The sequence below is a fragment of the Jaculus jaculus genome, chromosome 3 (assembly GCF_020740685.1).
Source record: "Jaculus jaculus isolate mJacJac1 chromosome 3, mJacJac1.mat.Y.cur, whole genome shotgun sequence".
NCBI lineage: Eukaryota > Metazoa > Chordata > Mammalia > Rodentia > Dipodidae > Jaculus > Jaculus jaculus.
This window is the reverse complement of record NC_059104.1, coordinates 77,179,891-77,202,726: the sequence shown is the minus strand read 5'-3', so window position 1 is coordinate 77,202,726 and position 22,836 is coordinate 77,179,891. Positions and strand designations below refer to the sequence as shown.

Sequence of the window (22,836 nt, the reverse complement as noted above, 5' to 3'; positions counted from 1 at the left end):
TGACTCTAGATTCTTCTTTCACTTTCCTCCATTTCATTTCAGATGGGACAATTGGCTTCCAAGGTATCCCAATAGTCTCTTCTAGCCTGTCTCATTGAGAACTGGGCTCACTGAGATGATACAGGAAGAACAGGAATTGCCCATGATCCAAAAACATAAGACGATAATTAGAAAATATACTAATGTAACTCCAGATACATTGGAAGAGGAAATTTTTCTTAAAAATAAAATTTTAACTCAGTCAACACCTGATATTCATAAGAAAATACAAAAATTGGTAGCCAAATCAGATAAAAGCTAAAAACAGTTGCTCCATGTAAGAACTTCTGTCTATTGTAATTAGGAAATCAAGAAAAAAGAAAAGGAGATAAAGGGAGATAAAGACAATAATGAGGCTAGACATCACCACAAGATCATAACAGCATTGAAGCTTCCTCAGGGATGACCCCTCCATTGAAACATTCAATTGAATAAACTATAAAATATTGCTTGATGTCAAAATTTTAACCAGTAGAGAAACTGAGTCTTATTGTTAAGGCTTTACTCACTAATAGCTCACTGATGCTAATTTTCATGGTTTAAGGGTTATAAAAGCCAGCTTCAGAGCTCTCAATAAAATAAATTAATTCTTCTACCAAGGTCTTAACTATTGGAAAAAACTGTGTTTAAGTTTAAAAAGTGTTTAATTTCCACAGATGAGGTGCTCATACCTAAAAATATTGTGACTTTACAGATAGTTCCTGATTTATTTATGCTAATTATAACAAATGATAATCACTAAGTTTAATCACTTAGGTTTAAGTGCTTTAATTTTAGACACTATAAATTTTCTTCTTCTGTTAGGAAAATAGGTTGGGATAGCTTACCTAAGCTTTATCAATTTTAAGTCATGAGTAAGGCATAAGATGGTCTATATTGTGCTGAAGAGATGGCTTAGTGGTTAAACACTTGCCTCTAAAGCCTAAGGACCCTGGTTTGACGCTCAATTCCCCAGGACCCACGTTAGACTGATGCACAAGGAGCACATGCATCTGGAGCTCGTTTGCGGTGGCTGGAGGCCATGATGTGCCCATTCTCTCTCTCTCTCTCTCTTTTCCTCTTTCTCTCTGTCTGTAATTCTTAAATAAATAAAAATAAACAAAAAGAAATTAAAAATGATTTATATTAATAACAATTCCTATTATACATAACATCAATTGCTATCAAAGGTTACGCAACAAACATTGGTTGTCAAATGTGTTTTTTCACTCAAAACACATTTGCCAAGGGTTGTGTAAGAGCTTGTCTGTCTTAGCTCAACAATGACCAGATTATGCTATATTATATGTAAGGTAACTTTCTCATTTCTAGAATCTCAAGTCCAGTCCTTATGATAAAATTAACTCTTAAGACATATTCCCTACTTTAGAGTACAGCCTCATGCTCAAATAATGGTTTTCATCACAGAGAAATAATTTCAAGCTCTGTGGTTCTGTTTGCAAATTTCCATGGGTAATTTGTACCCACACAGGTATCTGGACTAGTCAAAGATGATTTTAAACACAAGTGACAAGACTTTATGCTGTTTTACTTGTCTTTTTGCTGACAATTTCTAGGTAAAATTAATTGATCCAGATGTATATTGTTTTCAGCACTGCTAACAGCTTCTGTCTGTATTTATAGCTATTAGATATTTGAGATATTTAAGAAACTTTTTTATACTGGAAGTAATACTGAGTCCCTTATAACTTGTGCCAGAACATAATTACACCCAATGGTTCTATCATATCAACCTTAGTCCCTGTCTACCCCCAGGACAGATTATAAAAGGTATACTCTGGGAGGCTATTATACAAAATATGGTATATTCACCATTATCAAGGTTAAATGTTGTATGCATATTCCTGATACCTCTGCCAATATCTCTTCTGTTTTACAAACCATACAGAAACAGATTCAGAGAAAGTGAGACACTACTGTGCCATTTGATGAACAGTTCTGGGAGGAAATCTCAGCCAGTTTATGCTCAGAAGGTCCTGAGGCAATCCAACTCCATCTACCTGGGTTCCCTCGAATGCTTCCCAAGGCATACAAGTTCAAAAGAAGGAAAACCCTAAAGGTGACCAGTTTGTTGTGTTCTGACTTCTCATTAACTCTTAACTTTTATTCTTCCTCACCAACATTTTCTTCTAAGACTATTGTCCTACACTCCATAAATACATTTTTGTGGTCCTTTAGAATAGTTCCCCTCTATGGGACAGACTCTCTAACTGCCACATGTCTACTTCACTGTTTAGCCAAAAGCAGTTAAAGACTGACCAGCCATCATCTTCTTTCTTCTAGCAGTAGCTAGATTGTCTTCTCAAGGGAGCAGGGAATAAGAAGGAATAGGCGGTTAGGGTGACTGGGTCCCTAAAAATAAAAAGGCAGGGAAGTCTTCACTTGCTAGAAATCAAAGATTATCTGACTTCTTATTTCTTGCCTAGTTACCTATACACATTTTCCACAAACAACCAACCCCCAATCCACTGGGAGGGAGGTCTTTCATAGGATTTAATCATTGGATTTGGTCAAGTTCAGCACCTGGAACTTGGTATCAGGGATAGCCTCTTCCTGAGATAGTGCCTAGCCCTAACCAACCAGCTGTCCCTCTGGACATCTGAGCTAGTAGACAAACCATAAGTATAAGGTTATAAATACCTTTGTGAGAGGAGGGCAGGCTCTCTTACCACTTGGAAACATCCAGCTGTGGGTGAGATTTTTCCTTGGCTGAGCCTGGGCTGGCTCAACACAGGCTCAGCTAGGTTGAGCCCAATACTCTCCACATGTGTCTTTGTCCCCTCCAACTCCTCACATGGTAGGAGCTCCTTGAAATTTCTTTTTTTCTTTATTCTTTCCAAATATTTTCCCAGGGCCTTCACATTTCTAGCCATGTGGGTACCTTTCCTTGGCTCTGCACTTCCCTCAATAAATAGAATAATTTAATAATTATCCTTCATGGTCTTTTTTTTTTTTAATTCTTTGGTTAAAATTAGAAATGGATCTGAGGTTTGGGATTCAAAGACTTTCCTGGACCCTGAGTACCTTGTTATAGCACCTTCCACCAAGCACATTATTACTTTCAAATCCAACCTTAATCAAACTCTCTGGGCACAGGCAGCATAATGCAGTCAATCCTTATGTGAGTAGCTGAGTTGCAACAAATTTATCTGCAGTTTTTCCTTCTCCTTTGAAAGTTCATAAGCACTGCCTCCAACTACAATTCTCTGTACACTTAAAATTTTCAAACTCAGGCTGGAGAGATGGCTTAGTGGTTAAGTGCTTGCCCGTGAAGCCTAAGGACCCCAGTTCGAGCCTCAATTCCCCAGGACCCATGTTAGCCAAATGCACAAGGGGACGCATGCATCTGTAGTTCATTTGCAGTGGCTGGAGACCCTGGCGTGTCCATTCTCTCTTTCTGTCTCTTTCTGTCTCTGCCTTGTTCTTTCTCATCTGTCACTCTCAAATAAATAAATAAAAATAAACAAAACAAATTAATTTTCAAACTCTCTAAAGAATAGTACATAAAACTTTGCTTACTGTTTTGGAAGGCATCTTCAGTTTCAAGTTGTAAGTCCATGCCCATCCTCCAAAACAAAAAATCCAGAAGACCAAAATCCACATGGTCAGATTCATCACAAAATAATACCCCACTTCTACTACAAATTTCTGTCATAGCCAGCTCTATGCTCTGGGGATGAACCTCCAAACAAGAAACAGTTTATGAAAGGAATAGAGTTTATTTCAGGCTTATAGATCTAGAGGAAGTACCATATTGGGGAAAGAGGCTGCCCCCCTTTACCAAATCAACACAGAAAGAGAAACCACTGCTAGCACCACAAACAAGTGTACTCAGGGAACCCAAAGCAGAGCTCAAGTACTCTGCATACGGAATTCAGATCTGCCTCAACTACCTCAACATTAGGTCTGGACCCCACGAACTACCCACAGTGACATGTTTTCCCAGCCAGCTTTCTTGAAATCTAAGTAATAGCTTTAACAAAACATGTCTATTGTAGGACATAAATTCAAACTACCACACAAGCCATAATGTAAGCCAGACTCAAGAAATGGCACAAGTGTCTGGTGTTGGCAGCAGCAAGATTCCCTGGCACGTGTACACACACATACACATGAAAATAAATAAACAAAACGAGGTATTAGCAAACTGAGGTAAAAGCATTAGCTAGAGCAATTTGGAAACTTCCATGTTAATAATTCTTAATACTGTTGGATCAGAGTCAGGGTTGAACCAACTAGAGTGAATGGAAATAAAGAGAGATTATAGGACCTGCAGGCAGCCTGTTATTTATTGAAGAGCAAGTAGATGAACAGTGAAGAAAGGTAAGCCCCATTCTCCAGCTTTGAGGCATTCATGCTCAGAAACAGTTGACCTGGATATTTAAAGTGAACAGGCAAGCAAAGCAGAGAATGGAGGAAAAGAGAGGGAGAAAAAAAAAAAATGTAACAGGGCTATTTCCCAGAATAGGAAAACAGCCCTACCTGTTTTCTGAGGTAGGACTCTTAGGATTGACTAGTTCTTTGATGATAATGGGTTTTTATGATTCCTGAGCCACAAGTAACCTTACCAGGTTTGGTTTGGGCAGTTATTTACAACCCAAAAGAATTTCCTTTGTACTAAGCCTATCCAGGGCCAGCATGTCCTAGTAATTTCTGATTGCTGAGACCTCAAACTTATTAACCCTTACAGATATACTTTCTGAAAATCAATTTTCCATGTCATTAATTCCTCCGATAACCAAAACCAACTTGATTTCTATCCATCTGCTGAAATTTTACTGTCAGTTATTACTTTTTTGTGTGTTTCTACTAGTTTAATTATTTGAATTATATTGGAAGGATTTTGTTCCTCAATTATACTGTGATAATCATTTTTATCTTTTTAATACAGTTGTGCAGAAATATTTTACTCATGAAAATCTGTGCCATATGTAGTTTTTCCAGCTCATTTTCCAGAACTTATCATTAAGTATTGACTTTTACCCTCAGTTTCTATCTCCTGGTGTATTTCTGGAGACATCACTGATGCCTGGGTTAAAGTGCATACACCCAAGTCTTTCATCAAGGATTTGGAGTTGCTTTCTCCCAGATCTAATATAAGCATCATCTTGGAGCTCATAGAAATAACCCAGAGAATTAAGTTATAGGAATCTCATGTGAGGTCTGCTCCATGGTCTATGATATAAAGGAAAGCTGTGTTTTCTTATCCATCCAGTGCCCTCTCCACACAAGCATGCATTCCCCCTCTCAGCATATGTTATAGGGTGAGGACCTACAGAAATCTTCTATCTGTTACTTGATGTTAGTAGTTATTAATTTGGTGGGTAGGAGTCAGTCACTCAGCTAAGCAACATGCTCATGGTCCCCACTGGCTTTACTGAGAAGACACCCCTGATTAGCCATTATCTGGGTTTAAACTTATTCTCTAGCAATTGTTACTACCCCTTGCCCACCAGAGAAAAGCTGATTTTCTCTGTTGCCCCTAGTCCTATGGAGAAAACTATTTTCTGTCTCCTCAAGTTTCCAGGGAAAAGATGCATTTTTGTATGCTAGTCATTAACTGGAATAAAAAAAGACATGAAGCACAAGACTTTCCAATCAGTAGCTTTTCTTTAGACTTACAGAACCCAGAGAATCCAATAGCTTACTGATGACAGTAGCCCATGCTTTAGAGTAGCCAAGATTTGTCATTAACCAGGTCATTCCTTTCTCTGATATGCATGTCTGTAACTCCCAACAGAGCTCTATGCTTAGATTCCTAGGGAAGATTACCTTTGTTGGTAAAAACTTCCATTTTCTTTCCTCTGCTATCTTTCCTTGCCCTAAGAGTTTCCCTTCCAATTGATCATTGGCCTGAATAGCAAGTAATGAAGCTACCTCCATAGTTATATCTCAGCCAGAAAATTTCCTTTCTTTTGCCTCTTAGAGTTTCACCTTTGGAATCCACGGCTACAGCTCTGCCTCTCACTTCTCTCAGGAACCAGGCTTCTCTGCTGTCCACACATGGTCCTTTAAAGTCAAGCTCTACAAAATGAGGGACCAGAAGATGTTCTCTTACAGGAGCTGCCATGGAGTTTCTCCTTTTGTATTAATAGTTTCTTTAATCTATGCTTCTTGAACTTTCCCTTGCTATCTTGCCTAACCACTGTGCATTAAAAAATATTTGTCTTGGGCTGAAAAGATGGCTTAGCAGATAAGATACTTACAGGCAAAGCCAAAGGACTTAGGTTCAATTCTCCAGTACCCATGTAAACCCAGATGCACAAGTGGTACATGCATCTGGAGTTCCTGCTGGAGGTCCTGGCATACCCATTCTTTCTCTCTCTATCTGCCTTTCTCTCACATGCTCAAATATAAATAAGTAAAATATTTTTAAAATGTATATTTAAATGTACTGAACATCATCTGCCACATTGTAAAACAGAGGAAAATATTTCTGGTATTTTCTATAATGAAAATAAATCATATGTTTGATATGAGTAAGCCATTCATGTTTCTATAGAGAGTTGCTAACTCTTACTCTGTGTCTCTGTTCATTTGGCTTTTTCTATGTAACATGTTCGCATCCTTGATGTTTTCTAAGTCCTTCCTATACTTCAAGTCCAGGAAAAGGAACTGCTTCATTTATCTAACAGCTTCTCAACTTAGGTAGTCTATTCATTCCTTCCCTTCAGGGGTATTATATTCCTTTTTTTCTTGTATTGACCATAAATCTACTAGCATGATTATAGAAGCCATTGCATTGACTATATACAATGGTTTTGCTGAAGCTAAAGAATGGATTCCTGAATATTGATATTGATATTGAGAAATAACCCCCATAGCTTCCAAGAGCAGCTGGAAAAGTACTGGCCTGGCATTTCCAAGTCATTCTCTATTCCTGCATAGACATGTAAACGGAAATATGAAAGAACAGACAGATCTTAGGAAAATTTCTTTCTACTGCTGCTAACAAACATGTTAAGAATATAGGAGAGTCAACCAAGGGATTCATTGGCCAGGAAATATTCTGAAATGAAATTTAAGAGGGAAGATTCAGACTTTACATTGGCTGAGGGCATCATATGCTCTGTCTGGAAACTGGGGAAAGCAATTCAGAAAACTACTTTAGTGATTCCCTGAATGGGGAGAGACATTCAAGTGAGAGATAGCATGGTATGGAACTTGTATTAGTGGTGATACTTATCTTCATAGCTTTATAAATTACATGAACCTTTATATTTAGAATCATTAAGGGACCAAAGGGATCATTTGTTTTTTTCAGTTATATTTTATTGCATTTTATGTAGCAAATGATATGCTATAGTAAGATTCATGAATACAGGGATTAAGATTTTGGGGTACATCCCTCATGAATGTCAAGGGTTTTCTTAATGTTTAATATGTCCTGAAAGGAAAGAAAATTTCTAATCTAACTTCTCTCTGTCGCTTCATTTATAGTGTTTTTTCCCATACTGGGCATTCAGTGATATTTGCTGAAAGGAAAAAACAAGGGAAAAAGAAGTTCTCATGTTACATTCACTTTTCAACATTTTTGGATTTCTCTTGAGGTGAGTTTATTTAAGGAATTTCAGAGAGGATAAGGAAGGATGTGGAAGCATTTCTTCAATTTCCAATTGTGGAACTGTTAACAAATAAATAATATTCCCATTTATTATTAATAGGCTGTCTAGGGATCAAAACAGTGGATTCCACTTTCCAATGAATAATTCTACTGGCAATTATCTGTAGTTTAAATAAAATGAAAGGCAGTTTATATGGATGATACAAGCAGTGGATAATTAAAACAAAGTAACTGATTTCCATAAATAATGAAGATGAGAAATTATCTCTGACTTCCTTTGCAAAGCTCAATTTCCAATGCATCCCCCATGAAGAGGATTAAGCACTTCCACTCTGGTGCACCACTCTGCAAAGAGGGGAGGAGGGGCACCAGAGCATATTATGCACATTGCAGTTTTCTTCCAATATTGTATAAGAGGGAGCTAATTTCAGCTGCTCATCATTAAAAACAAAACACTGAACCTGTACAGTTCATTTAAAAATTCTAGTGACAAGCTACAAAAATTGTTTTCCAAAATATACATGCACAAAGCCATGTGTCAACCACCACAGACAAGTACCCACAGTGCCTAGGAAAAAAAAACGAGCAGTAGATAGATTTTAAAAGGAGCACTATATACCTTTTGTAACATATCTTCTACAAGAGCAGCAACAACAAAATGGTTCATTGCTTATATTATCATGTTCAATGAAATAAAAATTTAGAAACAATTTGTGACATAAACGCATGCTAAAATATTACAAGTTTTGGTTCTTCTATGCAGTATAATTTTTGACTTAGCAAAAAGAAAAGTAGAATATGGTGATGGAGTAAATAACTGTGTGACCACATTTTACCTATAGTCTCCTACCTCCAATGCTTTCATTTTCCTGGTATTTCTCTGCTTTGAACAAGGTCTAGACACACTGAAGTCAAAATTCCCATTCTGTGTGAGTTAACACTGATTTTACTTATCTTGTCCATGACTCTGAAAGGTTTTGGTCTATTTCTCTCACAAACATCTCGGAATTCATTATACCTTAGGATTTCCAACTCTCATGGTGTGAGTGCCAGGATAACTGTCTGATAGTGAAGAATATTTAAGAAATGTAACAGTATATGACTAGGAAATATGGGTTTATGGCATGTGTTTTATCTTCTAATAGCTGTGTGACATTGAACAAGTGCAAAAATTGTCTGCAGTTCTTCATATGTAAACTGAGTACTATGATACAACCTACCTATGTAAAAAGACTTGTTTGTCCAAATACTCCTAAACCAGCTAGCTATAAGAGAACCCAAAGTATATTGGAATCCTTGCCTATTTTGGCTCATGTCTTCATTTACTTTCATCAAGACTAATGATTATTTAGCTTTTTAGCAGACCAAACTAATTTACAAGACATCATATTTCTTTGATAGTGAGCCAACATTTATCTGTGATCAGTGGCTAATGTTACCAGATGATCAGGACACAGCACACAGTACATTATGTATCAGCCAAACTTAGTGCTAGCTGTCATTAGAAACACAGAAGGATGAAGCCTGTTCTACCTGACACAGACAGAATTCATAATCAATATGTCCATAGAACCCCATGAGATGGAATGTGGAAGCCCTTTCCTCTAGACTCCACCCCATTTTCCTTATGGCAGAGTAAAAAGGCATCAGGAGTCCGCAGTGTGATTATGCCTGATATGCGCTTGAGAAACTGTCCACAGAAAAATCCCATGGAAGACAATTATGGTTTGATATACATTAATTTCAGAGATGTAGCATATCTTTGCCAAGTGTTTGCTCACTTCATAAACATCCAGTATGACCAGAAAGATCAATTAACACTTGTTAAGTATACCAAGTACTTCAGTATCTTTTTCTTCACTTCAATATCTTTACAATGCTGCTTAGCTACACTCTCTTCCCTGTAATGCCTTCACATGCCTCTGTACTGACACTTACCCAGTTTCTGAAAGTAAATGGTCATCAACTTCTTAGAATTCAACTGATCTATGAAACCATTCCCTAGGCTTCCCTTAAGGGGAAACGTAATACTCTAATACATTTTGACCAGTAACTCTTTTTACATTATAATACTTTTCAAATCGCACACCAAGCATGTCTGACTCTATATGGGAAAGGATCTAAATTAACATTCTTCAATCTTCTTAGTGCTTCCAGGAGACTGAGTCAGGGACTGTCAATGAAGAGATATATAAATGATCCTTTACCCCTAGAGAGCTAGAAAATCCAAGCCCCCGTTCTTTAGCAGGATATCATCTCAGATAAAGGTAAGGTCTGACCAAAGAGAGATTGTGAGCCCAAGCAGATTTACCCTTTGATGTACATAAAAATCATATGAAGTACAAAGAAAGCCATGTAGGAGACCTGTGTCATAGTTCTGTGATAAATCGTCACACTCAATCCTCAATGCTGTGAGAGGAGGGAGAAAGAGTAATTTATGTGGGAGATAGAAAGAGAAAGGTTGTGAAAGCAACATAAAATAAAAGCTTTTATCCTAGACAAAGAAACAGCCAATATTTCTCTAAATGAAAGGAAATAAATACTGTCAGAGCTGTGTGCAAATATGAGGGGGCCATGTCAGGAATACAAAGCATGACAGAGATGGTTTGTAGAGTGAGAAATCCAAAAGATTTCTAAGTGTATGATATGTAGAAAGAAAATATGGTGAGCAATTTGAGATGGGCACTTGGGTCTCTAAACTTGCTACCCCCTCTAACATTGCTCACTCCTCCACCAAGCCTTTATTGTCACTGAAAAATACCAAAAAGAAATTGAGACTCCATGATGGCTGGTATGTCACAAGTCAAATTCCTCTAGCAGACCCGTACCACCAGCACAATATGAGGCCCTCCCACAGTCATACAAAATAGGGCAACAGCTAAAGAAGGAGGAAAAATTTAAAAGGGCAAGGGAAAGAAGGTTAGAAGTGAAGGAAGAGGAAAGGAATGGGGAGGGAGGGAGGGAGGGAGGGAGGGAGGAAGGGAGGGAAGGAGGGAGAGATACAGAGATAGAGAGAGAGAGAGAGAGAGAGAGAGAGAGAGAGGGAGAGAGAGAGAGGGAGAGACTATCAAGACTTTCCCACAACTTGAAGTAAATCAAAATAAAACAAAAACAAGCTCTTACCCTTTCTAGAGCAAAGAAAACTTGCAGACTTTACTATGACATCCTTAATACTATTCTAGAAAAGACTAAGCCTTTAAGGAGAAATGCCAAGATCATGGGCTTAAAAGTGTGATCTTAAGAGTAAAAAAAAAAAAAAAAAAAAAAAACTGAAAGATCATAATGGATGCATCTGTGGTAACAGAGAGCTAGAAGATCCAGCTGAGGATTCTCTGAGAAGTCAGATATAAGAGGGCTGGGAAGTTAGCTCAATGGTTAAAGGTCCTGCTATACAAGCCTGGCAAATGAAGATTCAGGATCAGATCCTCAGAACTAATGCACAACAGGATACAAGTAATGTACTTATAGTCCCAAGGTGCCTACAGCAAGGAAATGCAGAGTTAGAAGAATCCTCATGCTTGTAGGCCAGGTTGTCTGGTATTTCCAGCAGCAAACAAGTAAAATCCTGTTTCACACAAGGTGGAAAGAGAGAACATGCACCATAAGGTTGTCTTCTGATCTTCAAACATACATGAAGCATACTTGAGCTCACACGTACATACAAATATCCATCCATACATACATATACATATACAAATCCATACATATACAAATCATACATAAAAATAGAAATTTTAAGGCAGATTTAAAGCTTTTAAGATATGGAAAAATGCTTTGGGAAGCACAAAGAATAGAGAAAATGTGAAGTATAATGAAATCAATTTGCTTGGAGCTAAAAAAAATACATGAATCTTGAGATTAAAAAGAATATGCATTTTGCCAAAATGATGAATTTAAAAGAACCATAACTAAATATAATGGTGAGAGGTTAGATGACTATGTTGGGAGCTATGAACCTAACCTCGGCCATGTTAACAGAGACTGCCATATAGCAAGTTAAATTTTTACTTCCTCACCTAATACTCAACTACCACAAACAAAGACTGCCATATAGCAAGTTAAGTTTCTACTTCCTCACCTAATATTCAACTACCAGAAACAATGGGATTATACACCTGGCCAAACACTCCCCCATCCTGCTGGTAGCTGATGAAGAAACAAAGGCATTGTGGCTTAACCAGTAACTCTGTGATCTTTGCCCTAACTATGTCCCCTTCCCCCTACAACTCCTTGCCCTGACCGCGTCCCTTTCCCCCTACAACCCTATATAAACCTACAAGTAAGAATAAACTCTCGAGGCCGTGACAAACACCTAGTATGGTCCCCTTCTTGTGTCTGTTTGTCTTTCACCCAGGTTAGCGTCTCCTTGAGTCCTTGTTCTACTCCTTGCTGGCCGGGGCACGACTACACAAGGAGTACTCTGAGAAACAGCTTCTGGGAAAAGGATGCGTTCCTTCTAAGGATAAGGAGATAGAAATATTCTCCATTTTCTCACAATAAGGGTGGTGGTGGTGGGGGGGGGGGGCTACAGAGATAGCTCAGCGGTTAAGGTACTTCCTTCCAAAGCCTAACAACCTGAGTTCAATTCAGTACCCACCTAAAGCCAGATGCATAAAGCAGCACATGCTTCTGGAGTTGCCGTGGCAGGAGGCCCTGAAGTGCCCATTCTCTCAGTCTGTGTCACTTCTCTCTATCTTTCTCTGTTTGCAAATAAACAATAAATAAAAAAGTTTAAAAAGTCATATAAACAACTAGATGTGTGAGAAAATGAATCAATATGCTTACTTGGAACCCATATTGCTGTCCTGTTCAACATGTATACAAGTATGGGAAGAGAATGACATTTTGGCTTGGCAAAGATGGATTAATTTTGTTAACCACAAATACTTCAGAAGAAATACTGATGTTAAGAAAATCCACGAGAGTTAAAAATTAAACATACAAGAAAGAGTAGTAACTTCAAGTTATAGCTAAGTTGAAATTACTGCTGATGCTTGGTATTTTCAAAATGTGAAAACAACCATCTGGAACCAGATGTTCTCCACAGCACAGCCAAAACGGGCAGTGAGAAGTGTGAGTGTTACACTATTGTTATATAAAAGAAAGATATAGAGATACTATAGCTATTGATAGAAAGTAAAACTTATTATTTTTAAATGTATTATTTGATCATTGCTCCCCCTCTCTGACATGGAGCTCCTAAATCCCTTTTTATATCCCGATTGACAGGAGGGATGTAGGTATCTAATGATAATAAAGTAAATGTTGGAAGTACTCAGGTAGCTTCAGGAAGGAGGTTGGATCACAGAAAGGCCAAAGTGTGTAGACAGGGTGGGGACTTTCTATCCCATTTGCTATCTCTTTGAGGAGAGAAGGCAGGTAAGAGATTGAATTGGTCACTAATAGACAATGGTCAGTCACACCTATGTAGCAAAGCCTATACTAATAGATTGATAGAGGAACCTGACTAGATCAGATTATTAAAGGCTGTAAAGCAACTGATAAAATTGAATAGCTGGGCTGGAGATATGGCTCAATGACAGACACTGCCTCACACAAGAAGGAAGGCAGAAATAAACACCACAAAATGTCTTCTGACCTTCACACACAGGCATACACACACACACAAACACACACACACACACACACACACACACACACACACACACACAACTAACAGCCATGCCTAAGAAAACAAACATACTTATTTGTGGCAATGGGAAATAATTGTTATAAAGTTGTCACCTTCATAAAGGCCTTTGCAGATCTACAGCAACTATATATATAATAATTCTTTAACAACATTCTTATTTGTGGTGGTTTGAATATAAAATGTTCCCTATTATGGTAGCTTGGATGTAATGTGTCTCTTATAGCCTTATGAATTTGTCATTAACTTCATAGCAAATCCTGTTAGTAGAGCTTTTGGGTGGTGGAGCCTTGTTAGAGAAGGTGTGACATCACAGAAGGATCTTGAGACAGTTCCAAGCCCAGAAGGTAGACTGCTTCCACCTAGGTTTATGACAAGATGTGATCCAGCTTCTTTCCCATATCATACTTTCTTAATCATGATGAAAATTTGCTTCAAACTGTAAGCCTTAAGCAAACCCTTTCTTCTCATAAGCTATTTCTGTTTGGGTGCTTTCTCCCAGTAAAGAAAGAGTGACTATTATACCCATAGACAGTTGTGTTTGAATATTGAATTCCCAGTTGGTGGCACTGTTTGCTGTGGAGTCTTTAGGAGGTAGAGCCTTGCTGAAGGAAATGTGTTAGTGGGGCAGACTGTGATATTATATAGTCCAGTCCTACTTGCCAATTTGCTCTCTCCTATTTATCCCTGTAGACATGTGAATGTGACACAGGCTATCTGATCTTGCTGTGCCCTTTCCACCATGATGGATACTCCCCTTGAAACTGCGAAGCCAAGTAAACCTTCTCCTTCCAAAAGCTGCTTGTGGTTGGCTGTTTTCTCTCAGCCACCAAAGGTAATTAATATACTACTAAAGCCAGGAGCAGAGCAACCAAAAAGATAGTTCTGTAGATATAGTCTCTGACAACTCCAAAGAAACTACATGTAGCAAACAGATTCAGGTTCACTGAGATGAACTTCCAGACCAGGCACAGTTATGGAGGAAAAAATATTTATTGAAGCTTACAGATCCAGGGGAAGTTCCATAATGGTAGAAGAAGCTGGTCTGCCCTCACAGGTCCAAGTAGAGACAGAGAGAAGCACAAACCAAAAAATCCACACAGCACAGCACAGTTCAGGAATTCCAGCTAGGCACACTTTGCATGTCTTTAGATTGAAATCTCAAACCCACCACCACATCTTAAGATCAACCGATTGACAGTATCTCCAGACAGGTGGTTGCAGATGCAAACTATAAACTAATAAAACACTGAATATATTGGGGGCCATCTATTCAAACTACCACAATACATAAATAATTATCACAGAAGCTATAAAATTCTGAAGATTTCCTACACATATTCACTCATCTATAAAAGAATTCAAGGATTGTACAGCAAAGTATTAGGATATGACAAACTATTAAGACTATAATCCTTGTGGTAACAGGAACATATCACATTAAAAATCAGTAATTATTTCATGTCATATATACTAAAGCTGTGATAGAAAATAAAATGTCCTTATAACACTTTGAATTTCTCCATCTTCTCTCTCTCTCTCTCTCTCTCTCTCTCTCTCTCTCTCTCTCTTTCTCTCACTCACATACACACATATGCTATGACACATTTTGAAAGAAAACTATTCAAGAATAAAGTGAAAACTTTGAAAAAGAAAAATCAGAAGGCAACTGTTATATTAGTTTACTATCACTGTTACTATTATCATATATTTTAAATTATAATAAATAGTGAAATAACTAAACTCATGGAAATCATTTTGAATTTAAAAGCAGTTCCCTGGGTTTATAGGCATTCATTTGTACTTGTAATGATGCTATTTCAACAGTACAGAAGGGAACACTATCCATGCAATTGCTTTCATAAAATAACACTATATCATCTCCCTTATACCATATGCGAACAATAAATTGAAGAATTTCAAATGGATTGGAAAGCTAAATATAAAGCTAATGAATCAAATTTTATGTCGTTCGTTATATTTTTGGTGTTTGTTGCTTTTAAAAATCTTATGTAGGGAGGATCTGAGTGACATTTAATGTATACGTTGTAAGCTAGGCAAGGTTGTGCAACCCCATCATCTCAGTGTGCAGGATGCTGAGGAGGAGGACCACCCATTCAAGGCCATCTGGAGCTACGCAGTGAGACTCTGCCTCAGAAAACAAAAACAAAAAAGCATAAGCCACAGTGGAGAAGGAAGACAGATTTTATGAAGGAAGTATTTTAAGCTTTTATAACTTTAAAAAACTCTAGAGCATATGAGTATCTTTGAAAAGTATTTCCAACGTAGAAATTAGACAGAAGTCTAATTGCCAATATCATACTTGTGTGATGGAGTACTTCCAAATGACTAGGAACATGTCAAAGAACCAAAGAGAACACAAATTATATTAAGAAGTAATTCCAGTTAGATTTCCAAATGGCCAACTAATATGTGAAAATGTATTCTGTCCCAGTAGAATAAAAAAAAAAAATGCTAGGAATACTGAGTGCCTGATACTAGTCAGGGCCTCAGAGCTTCATCTACGTTAATTGCTGAAGCCTTACAACCAGTCTATGCAGTAGGCATTTTCCCCTGCAAAGAAAAAAAAAGAGTAATATGTAAAACCAAAATCACCTGCTCACAGACACACAGCTAGATGTAACAAGGTTGCAACCAAGTGACACTGGGCACCAGACCTGCTCACTATCTTGCCATTTCTTATTTTTCATACATCAAATTGGCATAGCATTTTAAGATTGAGAATATCCACTACTAGTGAGAAAAAATTTTTATTCTCAATCATTATTGGTGGAGTTATAAATTGATTTTAAAATGCAAGATGGTTGATTCTTTTAAAAATTGTATTTCAGGCTGGAGAGATGTCTCTGTTTAAGGCACTTGTCTGCAAAGCCTAATGACTGTTGTTTGATTCCTCAGCACCTATGATAAGCCAGATGCACAAAATGTCACATGCATCTGGACTTCGTATGCACTGTCTAGAGGCCCTGGAACACCCATATTCATCCATTCATCAATCCATCCATCCATCAATCCATCCACCCATCCATTCTTTCTTTCTCTTTGCTTGCAAGTAAATAGATAAATGAAAATTTAAAAATCATATTTTAAAACATACTATTGTATTGAAGATTTCTATTTCCAAGAATATCTCATTAAGACATAGTTGACATATACACAAAAAAATCTATAGAACACATTATGATAGCATTGTTTGCAAGAATGGAAATTCAGAGTCAATATGCATATCAGTAAATATAATTTTAGTGAAATACTTGGGGGAAAATCCATATAATAAATAGCAATCACTATTTAATAAAAAGACACAAGTTGAGTAACACTAAGGTGATATGAACTTATGTGGAACCATTACAAAAGTACCATGAAAAAATAATTAAGGAGACAAAAATATTTCTATTTCAAAAGGAAAGAAGGGAGGGAGAGACTTAATGTATGTGAATTGCTTGTGTGTTTTATAAACGAGACAAGATACACCCCTCTGCTGACTTTGTGACTATCAATAGCTCCTGCAAGAGACAGGAATAAAAGTACATTAGTTTGCATGGGAAGAGAGGCAAAATATGGACCTAAATATTATACTCAGTATCAGCACCTATTCTTTATTTTGCATTTATTTTTAACTGATCACTAAAGACATTAAAATTGTGGCTATTGCTGAGGTAATGTGAACTATTTCCATACACACACACACACACATACACACATATACACACACATTTTTTTTTTTTTTAAATAAGCCCAACGGACTGGCCTTTTCTTTTCTTTTTTTAAACGTGAGAGAGAATGAGTGAGAAGGAATTGGTGCACCAGGTCTTCCAGACATTGTAATCAAACTCCAGATGTGTGTGTACCTTGCGCACTTGCATCACCATGCACATCTGGCTTACACAAGACCGGTGTCCAACGTGGGTCCTTAGCCTTCGCAGGCAGCGCCTTAACCACTAAGCAATCTCTCCAGCCTGACATATTTAAACCAGAGTAAACATATCTGCTTCTTCAAGCATTTGTCATACATTTGTGGTAAAAATCCTTAAACGTTATTTTGCCAGCTTTGTGAAATGGGCAGCACATGACTGTCTTTATCCCCCGTGTTGCATAGTAGTGCACAAGAGCTTCTTATCTCTCTAACTATAACTGGATGCCCATCAACCTCTACCCCTGCCCCCCACTCTCCCTAGTCACCAGTCCACTTCCAACCTTTATGGTTTCAGCTATTTTAGATTATACATATGAGGTTGGGTGGGTTTTGGCCCTTCTGAGCCATGTGGGGTTCATTAGAGATAATAATCTCTAAATCCTTCCTGTGGCTGTGAACTACAGAGTTTGGCCCTTTACATGGCTACCCTTTGTGAATGTGTATCACATTTCCTTTTTCCTCTCATTATTTGATGGACACCAAGTTGCTTACACTTCTCAACTGTTGGGAGTAGCCCTGCAGTGAGCATGAGAATGCCCCTTTCTAAATATGTTTGTCATATCCAAGGTTCTCATCTACAAGTAGAAACAAATGATTGTGCCATCCTCACTGAACCAGAGTGAGAAGAGAATGAGAAACTCCAAACAAAGCCTACCTGGTGTTTTCTAAAAGCCAGAAATGCAGTTGTTACACTTGGCAATTAATTTCTGTTATCACTCCTAGTTTATAGAATATGATCAAAGCTAACTTTAGTTAGGTGTAACATGGGAAAAGAGGAGAACACACAATACAATAAACAAAGAAATAATTTGCAAGGGGTATAGTTTCTGTCCTGGCTAAAAGTATCATCCTAGAATGGTTTTCTATATATGTGGAACAGACTTTCAGCAAAGACTGGGCTTAATATAGACTCATTGTTTTTTCTCAGTGATCCAGAAAGAAAGAAGAGACTGTGATGTAGTTGGGGTGCTAGCAACAAAGTTGATGGTGAGGTGGGGTTAAGTAAAAAAGTGAGATGGTCCCCAGAAAACCAATTTTAAAAGTCAGATGTGAATTTTACCTTAGTCCTGTGTTTATAATTTTATGATCTAACAGGGAGCCAAAAATGTCTATTTAACTAAATTCACAAGAGTGTGTGTGTGTGTGTCTACAAAAGTATGATCTGTTCATTCTACTAAGGTTCTTACCTTTTACTCTGCTTATTTGTTTGATGAAAGGCCAGAAACTTCAGAGATTTCCTCCTCTTAGTTGCACAGTGGTGATGAAATTTGAACAGCTCTTTGTCAGATCAGGACCCCATTTCCCTCTTGTTTTTCTGCAATCCTTTTGCAAATGGATATGGCCAAGGTTAGTGCTTATATACTTGAGTTTGCATCCATTTGGGCTGAAGAGAAGGCTTAGTCAGCTAAATGCTTGCTGTGCAAGCATGAGGACCTAAGTTGAGATCCCAGGGCATAAAAGCAAGGTGTGGCCATGCATGCCTGTAATCTCAGCTCTTAGGAGGTGCAGACAGGTAGGAAAATTCCTAAGACCTGGTGGCTAGCTAGTATACATGATAGGTGAGCTGTGGGTTCAGTAAGAGCTATTCGGAAGCAAACATCCTGACATGATGTACACACCAGCACAATAGTGACACACAGCTTCAGTGGGTAACCAATACCTTTCTGATTGGCGAAGAGATCCACTCACTGTAAAGGAACCCATAACTGGAATTGGAAACCAGATCAGAATCCTATGGAAACAAAAATTATGTTCTGTAGTGTGAAGTTCTCACTAGTCTTTGGCTAAAAGAGCAGTTATATTCATCAAATTATCCTTAAATTAATAATGGTTATACCATTTAAACTATACTTCAATTGCCATTGGAGAATCTGTTCTTTTTCAGAAGGTAGCAAGACCTGAGGAAATCAACTACCCCTTTCACTTCAGCCAAGCCAGAGCTGAATTCACAGAGGAATGAGGAGGTGAGCCAGAGTGCTGCTTCCATTCTGTTCCTGTTAATCAGCACCAGGATGTTAGGAGACAGACTCCAAGAATACTAAATACCTATAAAAGCAGAGATCCAGAGGCTCCTAAGAGCTTATCAGTGAAGTAGACTTAAAACTCACTCATCACTGCTCAAGGAATTTTGTGGAAGAGGGGGTGGAAAGATTGTAAGAGCCACAGGTTGAGACATAATGCCCAAAGTCATTCCCTCCCTCTCCCAATAACTGACTAGTGCTCCCACAACACATAAACTACAACCCCATGGATAATACCTACAACCCTATTGAGGAGCATCCCCACTGGAATGGGGCAGGGACGAGGGAAAGAAGGGCTCCAACACATGATGTATCCATATGAAAGATCTTGTTAATAATAATAGTAATAATATAATAATAATAATAATAATAATAATAATAATAAATGGAATCACACAATGTTCTGTCATATACACCTGGCTTCTATACATCATACTTCCTTCAGGGACAAGCTCCCATAGAATATTCATTTGCTGCAGGACCATGCAATATGGGGAGCCCCATCTTGTCTGTTTCCAACAGCTAATGGTCATGTGCATGTCTCCAGAGGCTCAGAATAACTGATGTTGAATGAGCTGCAGCCTACAAGACTTTATATGGGCATTTACATTTCTCCTGGGTAAATTTCAATGTTAAAGATAAAGTTTGAGATTTTATCAAACTGCCACACTTCTTTTCCATGTGTTAATAGTTTTCTTCCCTTTCACCAACTACAAAAGCTTTAGTTTTTACCCTTTTTGCCAACTTTTGTAATTGTATTTTTCATTGATTTTTTGTTTCCTCTCTGCTTTTGTTTTTGCAATGCTTGGGCTAAATCCAGGGCCTTGCACATGTTAGACAAGTGCTCTACCAAGCTGTAGCCCTATGTCATGATGCCTTCCCTCCCTCTCTTTTTTATTAAAATTGAATCTTCATTTCTCTCTTGAGTAATGATGTTAAATGCATTTGTTTATGCTTCTTAGCAAAAGTGTTTCATTTATCAAGAGAATATTTAAATCCTTTGTCTAGTTTTAAATTAACTTGTATGCCTTATTATAACTAAGTTTTAAGTAATCCATACCTATTCTGTGTACATTTTTTATCAGCTTTCAAATGTGCAACTTTTATCTTTAGAGCAGTAGCTGACTTTTCTTTTTCTTAATGGTGACTTTAAAGGCTTAAAATTTTAAATTTTGAAAAAGACCAACTTATTATATATATTTGTTTACTTTCAAGAGTCATACTTTTTGATGCAAAAATCTAAGAAATTAACAACAATCATGAAGAAATAACAACAATCATGAAGATTTTCCTTTGGCTTTTCATTCAATAAATTTTACAGTTTTAACCCTCATATCTAATTCAAAAGTTCACTGTTAATTAATTTTTTTAATTAATTTTTTGCATATTTTGTGAGACAAAGGTCAAAATTAATCTCCTTTCTATGTGGCTAATTGACCCAGTATCATTTGTTGAAAAGATTATTCTGTACTCATTAAGTCACCTTAACATCTCTGCCAAATTCAATTGATCATCTGTATGAAGTCTTTTTATTCTGGACTCTCAATTCTAATCCATGAGCTTTATCTAAGCATTGTATAAGCACCACCCTTCTCTTTGTTACTGGCAAAACTTCCAGTGTTTTAAATCCCACATTTTGAGGCTATATCATGTATAGATCCAGGAATACAAAAAGAAACATTAGTAACATGTATTTTGCATACCTAATTCACACATACATCATCACAGTGAGTATTATAGTTCATGTCCATTGGCAAATTTATGTCATGCATTAGCATACTTAAAGCATAATATTACTGATGATTTGTGCTGGTGACAATGATCATCTGAGAGCTTATAATCTGATGAGTCTCTTAGTTTGAAACTACAAATATGTGTAATTAGGAAGAATTAGTTTATTATCATGCACAGTTTACAGCCACCACATGTAATGATAAGTTGTGTTGCAAATCCACAAACCTTGTGCTGCCATCCTTTTATTTATTTGTTGAGCAACAATATTCTCACAGGAGAAGGCTCTCCCTGCAGCCCTAGGAGCTGGGTTCCCATTGGCCTTGCCCAAAAGTCTGTAAGCATTTTTATAAGAGAACAGACAGCATATAGCATTTGTTGTCATGCATTCTCTGTAGCAACCACTGGCTTCCACCACAGTACTAAGAAAGCAACCATAGACAACATGGAAACAGTGAGTGACAGCATTGCAAGAAAATGTTTATATCCACAGATAATAAGCTTTTATTGCTAAAGATATAGGTTATATTTGCTAACAGCACACAAATAGTGTAACATTGGGATGAGCAGACAGCTTTTCTACTCATTACAAACAATTGAACTAAAGAAACAAGGCAATCTTGGCCAAACATATAACATCACTGACAATTTCTATAAAGATTAACACAACATAACACCCAAAACAAGCTCCTAATTTTCCCAACAAACACATGTTCATGTGCCTCATAAAGAAGCACTGGTTGGAGTCCAGCAGTTGAGAGTAAACACTAGGGTAGTGGCTTGAATTAGAAGTTGCCCACAAACTCATATGTTCTGAATTATTGGTCCCCCACTGATGGCAATTTGGGTGATGGAGTCTTATTGAAGGAGGTTTGTTGCTGGGGTGGACCTGGGTGGTTTATGAGCCCTAGCTTGTCAGTGTTGGTGTGGCTCACTCTCTTGCTGCTATTTCCACCTGCTGCACAGAGGTGAAGTACAGCCTCTGTTCAAGACTTCCTTTTCCCTGCCATCATGGAGCTTCCTCTTGAGACTGTAAGTCAAAATAAAAAATTAAAGAAAACATTCCTCACATTAGCTTCTTTTGGTTGGGTGCTTTAGGCCACCAATGAGAAGGTAACTGCAGTAGGCATTACTTCTGCCCAGTCTGAATTTGGAAGAACTGCATTTGGAAAATCAATGCAATTCATATTACAAGTTCCAGCAATACTAGAAGCATCAAAATGAATGAATGAGTTTATCCCATGAAGCTCATAAAAAATGAAGTGGGACCTGAACTGAAAGTTGGCTCAGTGAAAGTCGGTTTTAAGAGAATGCATTTTTTATACACAAATTATATTTTATTAAGAATTATACAGGGCTGGAGAGATGGCTTAGCGGTTAAGCGCTTGCCTGTGAAGCCTAAGGACCCCGGTTCGAGGCTCGGTTCCCCAGGTCCCACGTTAGCCAGATGCACAAGGGGGCGCAGGCGTCTGGAGTTCGTTTGCAGAGGCTGGAAGCCCTGGCGCGCCCATTCTCTCTCTCTCCCTCTATCTGTCTTTCTCTCTGTGTCTGTCGCTCTCAAATAAATAAAGAAAAAAATTAAAAAAAAAAGAATTATACAAACAAAAGTTCCAAATAAACAGTTTATAGAGGTCTTATTTTTGAATTTATATGTAATAGCCAAGTTCTATGTACTGCCAAGTTGTAAGATCAAATAATTACAACCATGTAATACTTGACAAAATTATACTATTAAAATATCAGCATAACTTAAGTTTCCAAAACCAATTTAAGGTTTTGTATTACAACTAAAAAGGTCAGATTAAAATCTGGAAACAAATAGCTTCCACTTTTTGAGAGATGAAGTTGGCGTACACATTGCAATCAAAGACTATCGGGTCTGGTTTGGCACTCT

General features: G+C 37.6%; 1 protein-coding gene across 3 annotated transcripts in view; it reads right to left on the bottom strand.

Moving 5' to 3' along the window:
* Opcml (opioid binding protein/cell adhesion molecule like) overlaps window positions 1-22,836 on the bottom strand; it is a 1,382,967-nt gene that overhangs the window by 1,267,693 nt on the left and 92,438 nt on the right. The window lies entirely within an intron of this gene.